The sequence below is a fragment of the Mytilus edulis genome, chromosome 2, assembly GCF_963676685.1.
Source record: "Mytilus edulis chromosome 2, xbMytEdul2.2, whole genome shotgun sequence".
In the NCBI taxonomy this organism is placed as follows: domain Eukaryota; kingdom Metazoa; phylum Mollusca; class Bivalvia; order Mytilida; family Mytilidae; genus Mytilus; species Mytilus edulis.
The window spans coordinates 49062792-49080595 of NC_092345.1; the positions used below are offsets into that span (position 1 = coordinate 49062792).

Here is a 17804-nt window from a genome sequence, read left to right on the forward strand (position 1 = left end):
TGAGAATTGTAAATTTTCCACCTGTCAAAAATTATAAATTGATACAGGAGGCTGATTCAGTGATTGATTGATGCTGTCAACATAGTCATAGACATAGTCATAGATCTTTTAGTAAAAAGTATGGTTAGGTAACTTGTTTGTGTCAACGCATCTTTGATCACATAACACCATAGTTAAGTAGAATACTACACAACACCACTTAATCCAGGAACTGATTGAGGGATGAAAGTGCATGTCCCAGCCCCCCCCCCCCTTTTTGGAGAAATTTTTTATGGCTCTGATAGTTGACCACTGAATCGTCATGACAGGGGGCCCTATTTTTCAGAACTTCTAGATCTGCCACTAATTCCATACAACACCACAGAATTCCGCCCATGTACAACACCCTAATAATTAATATTTGATTCTTGATGATTATGAACATGATGAAGAGAAAAATTGAACATCTGACATGTACCATCAGATTATTTTTGTATTCAATTTAAAGCAATTTGCAGAATAGAAAATACTAACTTCCTATTTTGTACAAATTCAGGAAAACTTCTTTCACAGGAGGAATACATGTAATCTGAGACTACTATAACATGTGTTATAGTAGTCTCAGATTTAATTATTGTTTCATTGCATAAATGGAAAGTAGGGATTTTGTGTCTAATTACACCTTATGTAAGAATCCGGGGTTTTGATTGGTTAATAGCCAGTGTATTTTTTATCAATTTATTGTTATCAAATGAATATCGTTCATTTTTAACGCAGCTGGGGTATTTGCTAAAAGGATATGCCTTTTTTGCCCTCTCTGCCGTGGTATTTGCCAAAAAATACTCTATCCGACTGGACGCTTGTAACGTCACGATCATCAATGCGTTTTAGTACATAAACATTCGGTGTAATTAAACAGATATATCATGTTATTGAGGGGTATTTGCGAAAAATACCAATCTTGAGAATGAATTTCCCTCGCCTTACGGCTCGTGAAATTTAACATTCTCTCGACTGGTATTTTTCGCAAATACCCCTCCTTAACATAATATATCTGTTCAAAATCAACAAGTAGATTTTAACATATAGAAACATGTTAAAGGCAATTCCAGACATTGCCAGAACTTTGTTGCAGATATTTTCAGATACATTGATAATCATATACTACTATTTATTTGTCCTTGTTATACATGTACAATGTATATGCTTCTGTTTACTGAATATTGTTCATGTTGTTAATAAAATATCCTTTAAACCTTTACCATGTTTACAATCAAAATAACTATATGTGATTATTTAGTCACTAAAAAGATGTGTGCACCCATGAAGATGTAATTGATTAAGGCCATACTATACATGTACATCATACATGTATGTTACTGATTATCTATATTTAAAATCTTGTTTTATCACTGTATATAGAATCTGCATTGGTAGCACTACATGCACTTGGCAGCATTAATCCTCTATCCATCATGTCTGATTATTATAAATTGAGTACCAATTGGCCGTTTCAGAATCTAATGCATCCTGGGTAATATTTTCAAAAGCGTACACCAAAGCGTTTTGATTGGTTTAAAACGTTATAAACAATGGAAATTCAACCAATGACATAACGTTATTTTCACTTTGGGGTACGAACAATGAAATTACCCATGATGCTTTAGATTCTGAAACGGCCAATTGTCAAATAAAAGAATACAAGGGAAAGGTTGTGAATTTTCTATTAAATTACCATATATTTATCATAGAAACAACCAAAATGTGTCATGAAATTGAAGTTATTTGATAATATTAGTTCCAACTGGAAGAAATATTCTGGAATATTATTTCCATTGGAATAATCATGATATCAATCAAAATAAAATAAAATTTAGTCCAACCTCAAAATATGAAAACAGATGTCAAGAAAAAAAGTATTAACAAAAACACCAAACTCCAAAGTATTAAAAAAAGGGGGGGGAGTCGATAAAACTTGGAATAAGCAACAGTTAGACTAACAGAACAATTGGAAAACTGAATTGGCAGAGACAATGTTAGAGGTTAGAATGAAAAATGATGTCTTCTTTCACTTCTTTTCGGTAATTATCTCCTTTTAACCTCTATAGGAGCACATTAATGACAGCTAGGCACATGTCTCTGAAAAAATAAAACCTACGAGTATACATCACGTACATGTTTATGCTTTGATCTGTTATAACAAAGTATATAGATTTATTGTCTTTTAGAAACAAGTGCCTATGACATCAGTGATGAAATCTTGGCATTACTAGGCTTCTTTGTACAAATGTGAGTGCAGCTAATATTTCATTATTATATTTGTGATATTTAATTTGTGGTAGAAAAAAGTAAGAAAAACTAAAATATCTGAGTTAATTTAAATGCATTTTTCTATTTCAAATTCAAAAAGCTGTTAAACAATACAAGCGTTCAAAATTAATTATTTAAATTCAATATTTTTAGTTAATTTAATTAATTTGGTTCTTAGGACAAAAGCGCCAAAAATAAACACACCAACATAAAATATTGACCAAAAAGATGGTCTGCCATCCATTAACTTTTACATCAATCTTTACCTCTGAAACTACTGGGTAAAATTGAACAAAACTTGGTATCAATCATTATTGGGGTACCTTAAAGAAATAATGTACGATTGTACTTCACCTCCCAACCAAAATAGTCAACATGACTAACATGACTAAAGAAAGAACATAGAGGTGAAAAATGCATCAATGCCAGTCAGTGCCAAACTATTTTAGGGTTTGTCTAAAAGAAAGAGAAAGGAGAAGGTCCAGTAAGACCCCTTTTTGGCCCCAAAATATAGCAGTTTTACAAAATTGTTAAAATGTAAAGTTTTAGTTATTTATTGGAAAGTAGAATGCTTCTGCTACATAGATATGGGCTGTTTTTGACAATACAATGCACATATATCGGGTACTAGCACCATTAAATCATGCTAAATTACTGAAATCTTCACAATTCTAGCATTTTAGTTAAATTTTAGATGGTTTCCGTGTAAAACGAAAGTGGCCGTATTCGTGTTCATCCTTAATATTGAAATTTAAGTTGTATTTGATGATAATACATAACATATATGTAAAGGTTGAGGATGAACACGGATGTGGCCACTTTCATTTTTGACAAAATCCATCTGAAAAGTTACATTTTTAGGCATATTTGGTAGATTTTTCATATTTGAGCTTGAATCTGATCGTTTTTAATGACTAAATCAGTTAAAATCTTTCACATAAACAAATTGAATCAAATGAAATAGACACTTAAGCAGTGGCGGATCCAGAAATTTTCATAAGTGGGGGCCCACTGACTGACCTAAGAGGACTCCGCTGGCCCGCTCCAGTCACGCTTCAGTGATTTCATATAAGCAACCAAATTTTTTCCCAAAAAGGGGGGGCCCGGGCCCCCTGGGACCCCCCTAAATCCGCCTCTGTTAAGTGTTTAAAGAGTGGTCAAAATCTTTAGTCAGATGAACCTGAAATTTGAGGCCGAAATCGGTCCTTACCGGACCTACATGTACTCCTTTGAATTTTTCTACTAAATATTCAACCAAAATATCTTAAAATTTCTGTCTGTCTGAACAAGTATTGGTCTGACATTTTGTCTGTCAGACAGAGTTTGGGATACATTGCAATGCTAATTAAGAATCATCTTTAATTTGCAATGAGGTGAGAGTTGGGGTTTTATTTTGACACCATGTTGTAGGACTTACATGTACTAAGACTTTGAAATGAAAAACCCCAAGAAAAGCTCTTTTCCTGTATATATGAAGTGTCTTTGAGTATGTTTGTTTTGTTCACGCATCGTTGACAATGTAATGGAATTCGATGCGACTGTCATAAAAGTGAGAGGTTTAGCTAGCTTTAAAACCAGGTTCAATCCACCATTTTCTACATTAGAAAATGCCTGTACCAAGTCAGGAATATGACAGCTGTTATCCATTCGTTTGATGTGTTTGGACTTTTGATTTTGCCTTTTGTTTTTGGACTTTCCTTTTTGAATTTTCCTCAGAGTTCTGTATTTTTGTGTTTTTACTTTTTAGTGTGCATGTACTGAATTTGTGTCATGGATGAATACCCTTTAAGGCTTATATTCTTTGTTTTTCTAATTAGTTTTGTCTATCATTTTGAAAACAACTAAAGATAGAGATAATCTGACAAGATAAAATGGTTAGAATGTCGAGAGCAACCTATACTGTCATTTTACATACCACTGTCAGGCGACTTCTTAATAGAGTAATTGCCCTTTTAAAATATCAAATCTTACCATACTTTTTTTTCATTTTTAACCAGATTTCAGAAGGAAAAATCATATATTAATTTGGTGGTGTACAGGGAGTGTTCAAAAGGGAGATTGTGAAGGTGGTTGTCAAACAGTGTCTGTACAATGATTTAAAAATGCTGAGAAGAATTCTGTTCAAATTTAGATATTTGTTTCTTGCGACTAAAAGAAGGTCAAGTTTTATTTTCACAATTTTAACTACATGTATATTGTTGTTGACGTGTACACCAGACTAAGTTTAAGGTAGATCATACTGTAGGTATATATTTCCTCAGATAGAATTTTTTTATACTTTGCCAAAATAAAGATTTTTCTATGTTTTTTCCAAATATACAATAAAAAGTATGGATTTCCATGCTATTTTTCAAGAGCTACGTGTCATTCAAAATTTCCCAAATTTTCTTAGATTGCTCCTGAAAAAACACATTTCTGTGCATAAAAAGAAATCTATGAGATAGAATTTTGAAATAATATATGAGAAGATAGGTTTTATAATATGCTGACTGCTAGCTGTTTAAAGGAGTTATTGCCCTTTAAAAATTGACAATTTAATTTTAAATTCCATTTTAAACCGGAGTCAGTCAGGGGTACTAATTGTACAAGTCAATTTTATTTACTTGAAGAAGTAAAAAAAAATATACACGTACAAGTAAATAAATAATGTTTGAATAATCTCCCCTTAATTTTCTGAAAAATTTACTTGTATAGGTAAATTTTTCTTACAATCCCTCAAAAATCCTCAAGTTTTGAGATGTAAAATCATGCCTTTAATGATTTTTTTTTATTAAAGTTCAATGTTTCATCTCATTAATTCAACAAAAAAAACTAATTGAGCAAAGATCTTCAATATTTGTGCAAGGTTTTCAAAAATTGCTCCTTTGGGGCTTGTAAATGAGCAGTGTTATGAAGACAACAGACAAATGGGATTTTCATTAATAGTTATCCCATGATGACGCGGTGTGTCAGTGTAAGATCACCCCGATGGCCGGAGGCCAGAGGGTGATCTAACACTGACACACCAAGTCCGAATGGGATAACTATTTTACATCCCAGCTGTTTTAGATTAGACGAAAAACCATTTACAAATCATAAAATCTAGTTTAGAACGCCACACAACTATTATATTATAATTTATATATTACTATATGATGTATACCCTTAATGACCCCCGAACACGATGAGTAGATATCAAATAATGTCAACTCGCCCCACTGGCCAATCGGCCCACACTGTATCGCCACTTTATAAAAAAAATGCCCCACTCTTGTTTACCGACTCGCCCCAATTTGAAAAAGTGTAAAATCAAATTGAACAATTAGTCTGACAACTCACTTATTAACGAAAAGGGTTGAAACCCCACTGAATACAGGTCTGACAACTCGCCCCATTTATAAAAATATCTTGCTTCCTTTAAGTATGTTAAATTACTAGTAGTTCGTATCCAGTCGTCCTGGTGTAGTGGAACGTGTCGTGGCTTGATATGCTAAAGGTCTTGAGTTCGAATCCCAGCATGTACACTGGATTTTTTCTACGTGAATTTTGATAGATAGTCTTTTCCGTATAATTAATTATAAGTTTTATAGTGGATTTGGCATTCCCGCCAAAATGTTACAGAACAAAGGAAAGCATACATAACAAAGACACTCAAACTGGTGTGATCTGGTAGGGGTGATCCGGCTCAGATCACCCCTGTTAGAACAAAGGAGCTGGGATGTAATTGTCCATGAAATTACACTTATATAACATTTGTATGATTAGTAAAGACATCTGCAAAGGGTACACAATTTAAAATTCTATTGAGCAAAGAAATCTTAAGATATCAAAAAAAGAAGAAAGGATGACTTTTTTACTTATACAAGTAAAAAATTCTGAATGTCTAAGGGACATAACTAAGCCATTTTTTTTTGTTTTACCTATACAAGTAAATGAAATTCACTTGTATAAGTATCCTACAAATTTACTTATATCTGTATAATTTTTTTACTTCTTCAAGTAAATAAAAATTACTTGAATAAGTAGTACCCCTGACTGGGAGTAAACCATGAATAAACGTTGATGAAGTCACGGTCACATTGCAAAATTATGTCTATGAGCTGATAAACAAAACAACGTCAGCCAATCAGAAGACATATTGCATCCAAAATTAAATTATTGGTAATTGGATGTAATTTACATAATTTTTTTTGTACATGCATGATTCATGTATATCAATATAATAAAGCTGGTGAAATAAATATGTTTATCGCTATTTTGTGCATTTTTCTTTTGATCTTTTTTTGTGATAATTTTCATATCATGCTTCTCGCTTGAGATGGAAAAATTATCGCTAGAAACTAAGGAGACCACGTGGCTTTGCTAACGCAATTGACATGAAATTGACAACGTTGTCATAGATAAAATAGCGATAAACAGATTATCATTGGCCAGCTCAAGCGATAATCTATAATTATCATGAAGATATGTATAAATACTGTTGTAAACACAATGAAATGTATTTCATTAATGAAAGTGTGAATGAAAGCTGGAATTTTTCACACAAAAAACAACAATTCATTAATCAACTAACCAAAAAAAAATTTCTCTAGAAGTTATCTCACAGTTTTAACAATAAGCATTTCTATACACTATGTCAAGATCTAAGGGTATTTGTTTCGGAAAGAAAAAAGGAATTTTGTTCCGATAATAGCTTCACATTCCTATATAGACTAATTAATGACCACATTTACACCCAAGTCTAGATGTTATGCTTAGATAACAATGGACTGTAAATTACATATAGAACAGACAAATCTATTGGGTTTGACAGAAGCACTCTCAAGTATTCATTATTTTGACATAACAGTTCTGTAGTACACAAAACAGTTATTATGATGTCCTCTAAATAGATTTCCTTATTCTCATTGTTATATTTCTCCAACAATTTGCCATTGCATGCATTGATTTGACAGTCTGAGTCAGAAGATTTCGTTCCTACATCTCTTTCAATGGCAAGTCTTGAGTCAGAAGATTTTGAAGATAGTGTTTCTGTATCTCTTTCAATAATGACCTTAGCCTACAAGGTTCATAACATAACATTGTTTTAATATTTAATAACATCTATTTATTGAACAATTTTAATGCTTTGAAAAGTGCTACTTGTTCATTTTCTGAAAATTCCAATACTAGAAATGATAGCATGATAGAGCCATTAAATGACCAATTATAGTGTGATTAATGATTCTGCTTGAACAACATCAAGTGGTCAATAACGATATTTCTGATAGGAATATTCAACACTCAAGAGATTATATTTCATTCTTTCCGATATCATAAAGTGGAATATGTTACATTCATATATGGATTATTTATGGAAAAAATCTAAAAAAAGCAAGTTTGTTTGAAAGGTATGTGTTTTGACTAATTTTGAATTGTTATAAATTTTGAAAATATTATAAATATTATTACTTGTTAAGTAAACATATTGCAAAGGTGTATACGTATCAGTTAAAATTACTGCGGCTGTTGTACATGTTGAGCAAGTTGAGTAAATCCATTACTGGGATTAGTGTAAAGCATGTAAAGCAAGCAAAAATGTTATTTAAATTCAGAAATTATTGCGTGCATTTATTATTGCGATTTTTTCATTTTAGGTTTAAATGCGATTTTAATTTTTACGATTTTGAGAATAATTCTGTTTATTTCATATGAAATAATTCAAAATGGGAGTTTAAATTATTGCGTTTACAACTTTGACACATTTGTCGCAATAATAAAAACCTCGCAATAATTTCTGAATTTACAGTACATATATATGTATTTAAAAAAAAATGGGATTGATGGTAATAACACTTAATTACGTATATTATTTGCATATCAATGCCAATAAAATGAACAGATGTACATGTATATATATTGCATTTCCCACAATCTCCGACATTCAAGGTGAAAATTCACCAGCGTGAGTGATTTTTTTTTTTTCCTTACGATAAAGCGGTTTGAAACACATAGGGATCACTTCTGTAGTCATTATTTGCCTTATATCTTACAACCTATAATTAGATAGATAGAAACTATAAAAGCAAAATAGATTAAAAGTAAGTTTAGATTTACAAATGACATGATCAAAATTGTTAACTCCTTTTTGGAGTTATTTCCCTTTAATGACAATTTTTCCCCTTTTTAGCTCACCTGGCCCACAGGGCCAAGTGAGCTTTTCTCATAACTTGGCATCCGTAGTCTGTTGTCCTCCTTTATCGTTAACTTTCACAAAAATCTTCTCCTCTGAAACTATACTGTGCCAAATTTAACCAAACTTGGCCACAATCATCATTGGCATGATTGGGGTATCTAGTTTCAAAAATGTGTCTGGTGATCCTCCAACCAACTAAGATGGCTGCCATGAATAAAAATAGAACATAGGGGTAAATTGTAGATTTTGGCTTATAATATTCTCTGAAACCAAAGCATTTAGAGCAAATCTGACAAGGGTTAAAATGGTTAATCAGGTCAAGATCTATCTGCCCTGAATCATATATATCGGACAACCTGTTGTTGGGTTGCTGCCCCTGAATGAGTAATTTTAAGGAAATTTTGCTGTTTTGGGTTATTATCTTGAATATCATCATAGACAGAGATAAACTGTAAAACAGCAATAATAACTTTTTTTTCAACTTGTCCTGTAGGACAAGTACATACCAAAATTTACTTGTCCGAATGAAACTGCTACTTGTCCAATAAATTTCTATTAAAAATAACCTTTTTAGCTGATTAAAGGAGCAAAACGAATTTAAACGATATAACAGAATTTGATTTATTTCTTTTGAAATACTTTTCAAAAATATGAGTCACGTACAACTGCGAAACTAGTCATATCACAGGAATTAGGTTCTAGTTATCATCAATGCCAGTCTCATCAGACTCTAAACATGAGGCACCATCTGATAGGCCAATGTACACTCATTGGGTTTGTATCCTGGCTTTTTTAAGTTGAAAAAACGCTTATTCAAATGCAATCAATAAAAAGAAGAAGATAAGCCATCATAAGGTCTGATTGCCAATGAGACAACTCTCTGCAAGAGACCAAATGACACAGAAATTAACAACTACAGGTCACCATATTGCAAATATTGTTTTTTTCTACTTATAATCAAATATGATTTTGTGAATATTATGGAAAATAAAAAAAATACCAGTATGGTATTTATTATAAGGAACTAAATAAGGTAGCAAAATGAGGTACTGTTTTGTCTTGGTCCCGAAATGTATCCTGCCTTGTCAAATTATCTATCAATCATGTCTACTAAATATGTCTCCTAAGTGTCAAACTGTCTATTAAACTTGAAGCTCAGTTGAATCTTTCGAGGTGACGAACTGTCCTGTAAAGTTACCTGATCTACAAAGTGCATCATTGATTCGGATCAGTAAGATTGGTTTCCGAGAATAGTATACCTTTTACCTGTTAAAAAGTACCTGACAAAGAACCAGTTAAAAATTATCGATTGCAAGTAAACATGATGAAGAAAAAGGCTTTGCATTTGAATAAACAGAATACAGAAACATGTCAAATTAATATCTGTTTTCTTGTTTTTTGTTTATAATTACTTTGTTCATCAAAGTTGAATTAAATTTATTTTCTGCAGAATAATAATGTACTTGTCCTGACGGACAAGCTTGATACAGCTTTTACTTGTCCGACCTTTTTTCCCTCTGGTACTGGACAATGTGACAAGCATTATTGTCGAGGCCTGCAATAATGTTCAGCAAAGTAAGATCTACAAATAGATCAATTGTAATTTTTTGTAATCTTTTACAAAAACCTTCTCCTCTGAAACTGCTGAGACAAATTTAACCAACCTTTTCCACAATAATCATTAGTAGTTTTTGCACTTTTTAGTCAATTTTAAACAATTTTCATAAATTTTGTAAATTTTTGTAAATTTTTTCCAAATTTTTTCCTCTATATCATCTGGGCCAAGTTCATTATAGATAGAGATAATTGTAATCAGCAAGATGTTCCGTAATAAGATCTACAAACACATCTTATTGTAAGCAGCAAGAATGTTCAGTAAAGAAAGATCTACAAACACATCACCATCACGAAAACACAATTTTGTCATGAATCCATCTGTGTCTTTTGTTTAATATGCACATAAACCTAGGTAAGCGACACAGGCTCTTAAGAGCCTATAGTTTGCAATGTTACCTTTTATCTTGAAAACTATAATAGATAGATATATGTAGACACTTTAAATAACAAATATAATCTGTAAGATACATGTACAATCTACAAATTAGTTGAATTGCTGAAATTCTTGGTCAACTGATCAACTTTATATAGGAGTAATTAAATGCCTTCAAATGACATTTTATACAATATTTTGGGTACTTTTGCCTAATACCTGTAGTTTGAAATATTTGATAAATACATGTAGATGGAAATTTAACTAGCAAAAATGATAAGTAAGATAAGATCTACCAATAAGTTAACATGGCTGAAATAGTTAGACAACTCCTTTTAGGACTGCATCATGGAGATTTTTCTTCATGCAAACAGTCTGTGCACCTACTATACTTTAAATTTTTCATGGAAGTGATTTTTAGGGATTTCTCATACATGCAATACAAAATTATGAAATTTCTGCCTATTTTTTTTAATGATTGCAGGCCTCAGGCCTCATGACTGCCTTTGAAAACAAACATATAATTAACTTAAATAAATCACCCAATGTTGTGTTTTTATGCACCTGGAATTACTGTTATTTTTTTTCATACTCATTATGCAATATAAACCTAGTGTTATTCTATGATGTTATGCAACTACTTCATCAAAACAGACACACACTGCATATTTTTCAAAAGTATTTAATACCATTGTTTTCTGTTTTCTTCAACAAATGCATTCAGCTTTATGATATAGTGGAAAGTCTTTGTCCACTTATGCATGATCTTTCAGTTCCCTATAGCTATCATCTATATCTAGAAACTGGTACATTGAAGAATTACATATAAGTGCAACCTCCTGAACATGTCTACTAAAGTTAAGTGCCATTTGACACTATAATGTAACAAACTAAAAGTTTCTCTTTGAAAAATCAATTAATACCTGCAAAAGCTGTTAGTGCCCATCACCGATTTTTGAATAGTATCTGAAAGATTGGTCCAATCAATGAATATCAATATATATGAGAAGAAATGTGATGTTGACACAACCATATCATGCTGAAAACACAACCCTACCATACAGATTACACAACCTTCTCATACACACAACACAGACTCAGTCCTATTATATACATGGCATACCTTATTATGCAGATGTCACATCCTAATCATACAGATGACACAGTCCTGTCATACAGATGACACAGCCCTATCATACAGATGACACAGTCCTATCATACAGATGACACAGCCCTATCATACAGATGACAGTCCTATCATACAGATGACACAGCCCTATCATACAAATGACACAACCCTACCATACAGATGACACAATCCTTTCATACAGATGACACAATCCTAGCATACAGATGACACAATCCTATCATACAGATGATAAAACCCTATCATACAGATTATCAAACAGATGACACAATTCTATCAAACAGATAACGCAATCATATCATGCCGATGACACAACACTATGATGCAGATGACACAACCTTATCATACAGATGACACAACCCTATCATACAAGTCTCAATTATATCATGCAGTTGACACAACTATATCAGCTGACACAATCCTATCGTACAGATGTCACAGCCCTTTCATTCAGGTGACACATTCCAATCATACAGATGATACAGTCCTGTCATACAGATGACACAGCCCTATCATACAGATGACACAGTCCTATCATACAGATGACACAGCCCTATCATACAGATGACACAGTCCTGTCATACAGATATCACAGCCCTTTCATTCAGGTGACACATACCAATCATACAGATGACACAGTCCTATCATACAGATGACACAGCCCTATCATACAGATGACACAGTCCTATCATACAGATGACATATTCCTATCATACAGATGACACAGTCCTTTCATACAGATGTAACAACTCTATCAAACAGATGACACAATTGTTCCATATAGTTGACACAAACCCTACCATGCAGATTACACATCCCTATCAACAGATGACACAGTCCTGTCATATAGATGACACATTCCTATCATACAAAGGACACAGTCCTATCATGCATATGACACAGTTCTATCATATAGATGCCTCAACCCTTTTATTCCTGTGACACATTCAAAATATACAGAAGTCACAGTTTATCATACAGATGACACAATCGTATCCTACATACTGTATACACAAACCCTACCATGCAGATGCCACATACCTATCATACAGAGGACACAGTCTTATCATGCAGATGACAAATCCTATCATTCAGGTGACACAATCCTATCATACAGATGACAAATCCAATCATTCAGATTGACACAACCCTTTATGTAGATGTCAAATCCCTGTTGTACAGTTTACATACACCCTTAATATACAAATAATGCAATAAATTAAACAATTCAGATAGGAATCACTGTTTGTTCATCATTCACAGAATGAAAGACTGAATATAAAATGTATCAGAAATACAAACTTTTGTCCAGTTTTTCAATATAAAAATAATGCCCACATTTTTGTATTTTCAGCCATCTAACTCAGCATCCAAAAACAAACAGTTACTGGAAATAGATTTGATAAATCTTAATATAATTATGAAGCAAATCCTTATTATATTATTCTAGACAAAAGGTTTAGGACATAGAACATGTAATGTTTTGCTCAAAGATCTTCTCTTAATTAAAGTACACATGCACATTCACAACAAAAATGAAGCTAAAGGATTTTGACAATAACTGTTGACATGGCTGATTATAAGAAACATTTTCCTTTGTTATAGAACAAGGAACCAGTTTATGAAAAACTGTATTGATTTGATGCTTTGTTGTTTTACAGCTAACTAGATAAATTAATTATGACTTTTGCATCAGGGATCAGAATGTAGGCTAGAAGCATTGATCTCAAAGATCTTGGAAGTCTAGATCTGATATTTCTGTTTTCAGCTATTTTTATGTTAGGAAAGACACATTTGGTAGATTGTCAAAACAGGTTTATTAGAACTGATGTTACTTTAAAATCATGGAATATGTTTAGTCTCTCTACTGTACTTTAATTCTAAATCTCACCATTTGGTTTCATCATCATGATCATTAAAATTGAGAATGGAAATGGGTAATGTGCCAAAGAGACAACAATCCGACCATAGAGCAGACAACAGCAGAAGGTCTCAACTAGGTCTTCAATGCAACGAGAAATTCCAGCACCCGGAGGCGTCCTTCAGCTGGCCTCTAAACAAATATATACTAGTTCAGTGATAATGAACGCCATACTAAACTCCAAATTGTACACAAGAAACTAAAAGTTAAAATAAAGTAATACAAGACTAACAAAAGCCAGAGGCTCCTGACTTGGGACAGGCGCAAAAATGCGGCAGGGTTAAACATGTTTGTGAGATTGCCTATTTATTTATCAATGAGAAATTTATGATGAAATTTAATTGCCTCAGGTTTGCCAAAATGGTAAATGATTATGAAAGAGTATATAAACATGTACATGTATATGTATATATAGATGAAGTCTTACTAACCTTTATACAACAGCAAAATTTTTTTGGGGTTTGTATAATGCTTAGTCATGATAATGATGTCGTCAGTGTCATATGCGTCCTTGTCTGAAGACACATTTGGTTTCTTGACAATTAGTTTAAGTGAATGGATCTCTATGAAATTTTTTAAGAAGATTCAATAACACAAAAGGAAGGTTGGGAATTGTTTTGGGGAAGATGGTCCCAACCGTTTAGAAATTAGAGGCCCAAAAGGGGCCCAAAACAAGCATTTTTCTAGTTTCAGGATAATCATTTCTGTATCATGTGTATAAGTATTTCAATTGCTCTGAAATTGTACTGCAATGTATAATACCACAAGAAGAAGGTTTGGATTCATTTTGGGAGTTATGGTGCCAACAGTTTAGGAACTAAGGACCAAAAAGGGGCCAACAACAAGCATTTTAAAATTCGTAGTTTCCAGACAATAACTTGTGTTTAAGTGTATGGATCTCTCTAAAATTGTACTACATTTTTGTATTAAGTTCCATACTACAAAGGAAAGACTGGGATTGAGTTTGGGGGTAATTGCACCAAGGGGTATTCAAAAAGTTGGAGGGGGGATATTTTCCCCCATTATTCTAACGGAGTTCATATTTTTTTCAAAAATGTTCAGATTTCAAATTTTCTGAAAAGCTTTAAGAATCTTCAAATACACAGTATTGCACAATAGATTTGTAAGATCCTTGACCACATTTATTTTGTGTCAGAAACCTATATTATGTCAAAAATTTTATTACAATCCAAATTCAGACAGTATCAAGCTTGAATTCTGTGTCCAAATTTGCACCAACTGTTCAGGGTTCAACGTCTGCAGTAGTATCAGGCTGCAATCAGCAAAGCATTTTAATTAATAATAAGCAATGTTGCAATACAATCACCAAGAATTTACATTCATTTGTTTTTTCAGTCCACATGAAGCATGTATATATTTTCTGTTACTCATTTATTTCATTACTCAACTATTATGGTAACATTTTTCTGTGAGGGAAACATTTCTGGTACACAAATGCTGTTGCTTGCGATCTGAACACAGCAAAAACTGCTTTAAAAGTGGAAATATTTGCACTCAGGACTTTTTTTGCTTTTTCCCAATCATTGTAAACCTATACATTACAGGCGACATGTGCTTGGGGGATTGAACCTCCCTTCTTTCTTTATGATTTATTTTGTATTTTAATTTGTTCAGTAAATGTTCCTTCGTGTGTATATTTTGTAAAAGTTATTGATGCAAAGAGTGCACTTATATCATTATCATTAAATACCCATGCAAAAAGTTTATGCATTGCAGATGGAAATTAACATCCCATAAACATATTCACTTTAATGTGCAGTATACCTTTTACTGTGATTTAAAAATGACTTCAAAATTATCTTTTGTATCAAATAAACGAAGAAAAAAAAAAATCACAGGTTTATTTAACTTTTTTAAACCAACATTCCTGATTCCGTCAATTAACTTTCATGACATGTAAAAATAACAAAGTTTATTCTGATTTTGCTTAGAAGTTGGACCATTAACTTTTACAGAGTTGTATTTTTATGTGTTTTAGCATGATGATAGACATTACAAATGATTACACATTAAACTTTGTTTCAGTTGAATGAAGAAATGGTGTTTGTTTGAAAATATTTTATGACAAAAATGGATGAGTTTATAAATTGGTCATGTACTTATAATTTAAAAATAGAGTAACGAAAACAAAATGATATATGTTTAAAGCAAAGAAAGTATATATTATCTGACATTCTTTTTACTTATTTCACTTTCTTCATTATACTTGTTTTTGATTAGAAAAAAATGTGACAGTTATCCTTTTTTTTTTTGTATTTTGCATTAAGGTGGTACCAAAGACCTTGACTGGAATTAATTTGGCTAGTTTAATTTTCATGAAATTTTGACAAAATATTTACTTTAACCCTTTGACAAAATTTCTTTTTCATTGGATATTTATGGAAGTTTGACAAATATTGAGATGATAAATATTTCCTTAACAATAGAATGTGATTAAAACATTGAGATGATGTTTCATGATGAAATCGCCTGTATTACATACTCCTCATATGATATTATGAGTATTAAAGCACTTTTTTGCGTTTTGGAACTGAAATTGTCTGTCACACTACTCCTTATAGGAGTTATTTCCCTTCCCAATGAATTGTTACCAATTTTTTTTAATTTGGCAAAAACAATAGTAGAGAAAAATTGTACACAACAAAACGGTCAGCAATAAAAAAAAAAATCAACAAATAAAAGAATTGCTGTTAATAAATTATACTTAGAGCCTTTCAAGTTGGAGAGAAGCCATCTTTGAAAATGCACTTCAGTCCAGGTGAGCAAAACTTCTTTTAGAGTGTATCTGTACTACTGCTGGCCAGCTGTCTGACATTGGTATGGTCATGATTTTCCTCTTTTAATTAAATATTTGTATTTGAAAAAGTGAAGGGGTGAGATAGTTTTTAATTTATTATTGGATCAAAAGAATGTTTGTTTTAGCTATTCCTGTCAGCAGTTTGTGTTATTCTGGGGGCGATAGACATCACTCTTTCAGAGAAATCAATAGTTCCACAATATATTTAAACAGGTGTAAATCAATGCTAATTTTCACACTTTAAAAATGACCATCCTCTTTTGAGTGATGAAAGGTTATATTTAACCCAATATATATCCATACATTTTTTTCCCTTATTTCTGCCAAAACAGCAGTCATATTTCTTACATTTTACCAGAACTATGGCAATATTATTATCGTAAATAACACGATTTCCATAGTTGCAATAAAAAGTAATAATTTATTGATTTTTAATATTACAAAACATAGAAATATAATATATATGATCTGGCTTCTGTTCTTTCATCTACAAAAGAACAAAATATGATACAGGGATAATTATATTTCAGAAGCAGGTAAGTTAACATTGATTTGAAAAAAAATGGGTGGGAGTTTTAAAGATTTTTTTAATCTAAATAAAAATAAAAATTTATAATTCATGTACATATATAGGGAAAAAACATCAGCATAAAATGTATCTAAATATTTCATTTTCAGTATCAATTGACCAGACTTTCAAGTTTTTAACATGTTTAAATTGATAAAATTGTATTATTAAATGATCAAATGTGCAGGCAATAAATCGATACATTTGTATCAAGTTACTGTACGTTGAATTATGTAGATTGAAATTGACCAGAATAAATCAGTCCTTATATTCCACTGCTCTACAATTGCCATTAATTAACCTCGACATTAACCTCACAAGAAGGAAAGATTGATTACGGGGAGGGACTGAACTATTTTGATAAGATTTACACCAGTTGACTAAGAATTGCCATCTTAGACTTGTAGATTGCTTATAAATACATATCAAACATGATAGTTATAAAAAAGCTACATTTTTGTAACTGGAACATGTTATTTTATTTTTAATCATGTTAAAGATATGAATTGATAAAAAAACCAAAAAAAACCATCTACTATCATGACTATGGATTCATATATTTTCGTGGATTGAGGATCAACTTGCACTTTTTGTGGATATTTGATTTCAAGGTTTTGCCAATCCGTATTATACAATGATATACAGTCTATTGGATTAAATTCAATTATGCTTCACCTGTACCAGAGAAACCCACTAAAATGGTATCCAACAATTAACGAATCCACAGTAAGATGTCACTAGAAAATTTTATTTGTTATACAAATGTCCATGGATATTATATACCTGGTGGATTGTTGTCTCATTGGCAGTTATACTCTATCTTCTTATCAACACAAAATGTACCAAAAAGCATATGCATGTTGTTCATGTTTGAAGGAACCATGTATACCCAATTCAAAAGTAACAATATACATGTA

At 31.9% G+C, this 17804-nt stretch overlaps 1 protein-coding gene across 6 annotated transcripts in view; it reads left to right on the forward strand.

Annotated features, from left to right (window-relative positions):
* Positions 1-17804, forward strand: part of LOC139512349 (uncharacterized) — a 51047-nt gene that overhangs the window by 143 nt on the left and 33100 nt on the right. Inside the window, exon 2 of one of the 6 annotated variants that reach the window (XM_071299915.1) lies at positions 2208-2268. The exons of 2 other annotated variants lie outside the window; for them this stretch is intronic. The gene's annotated coding sequence lies outside the window, so the exon portion shown is untranslated. Of the gene's footprint in view, positions 1-2207; positions 2269-7422; positions 7659-16815; positions 16856-17804 lie in introns of those variants that run through there. 3 more of the 6 variants (XM_071299917.1, XM_071299922.1, XM_071299918.1) reach the window with 3 other exon arrangements.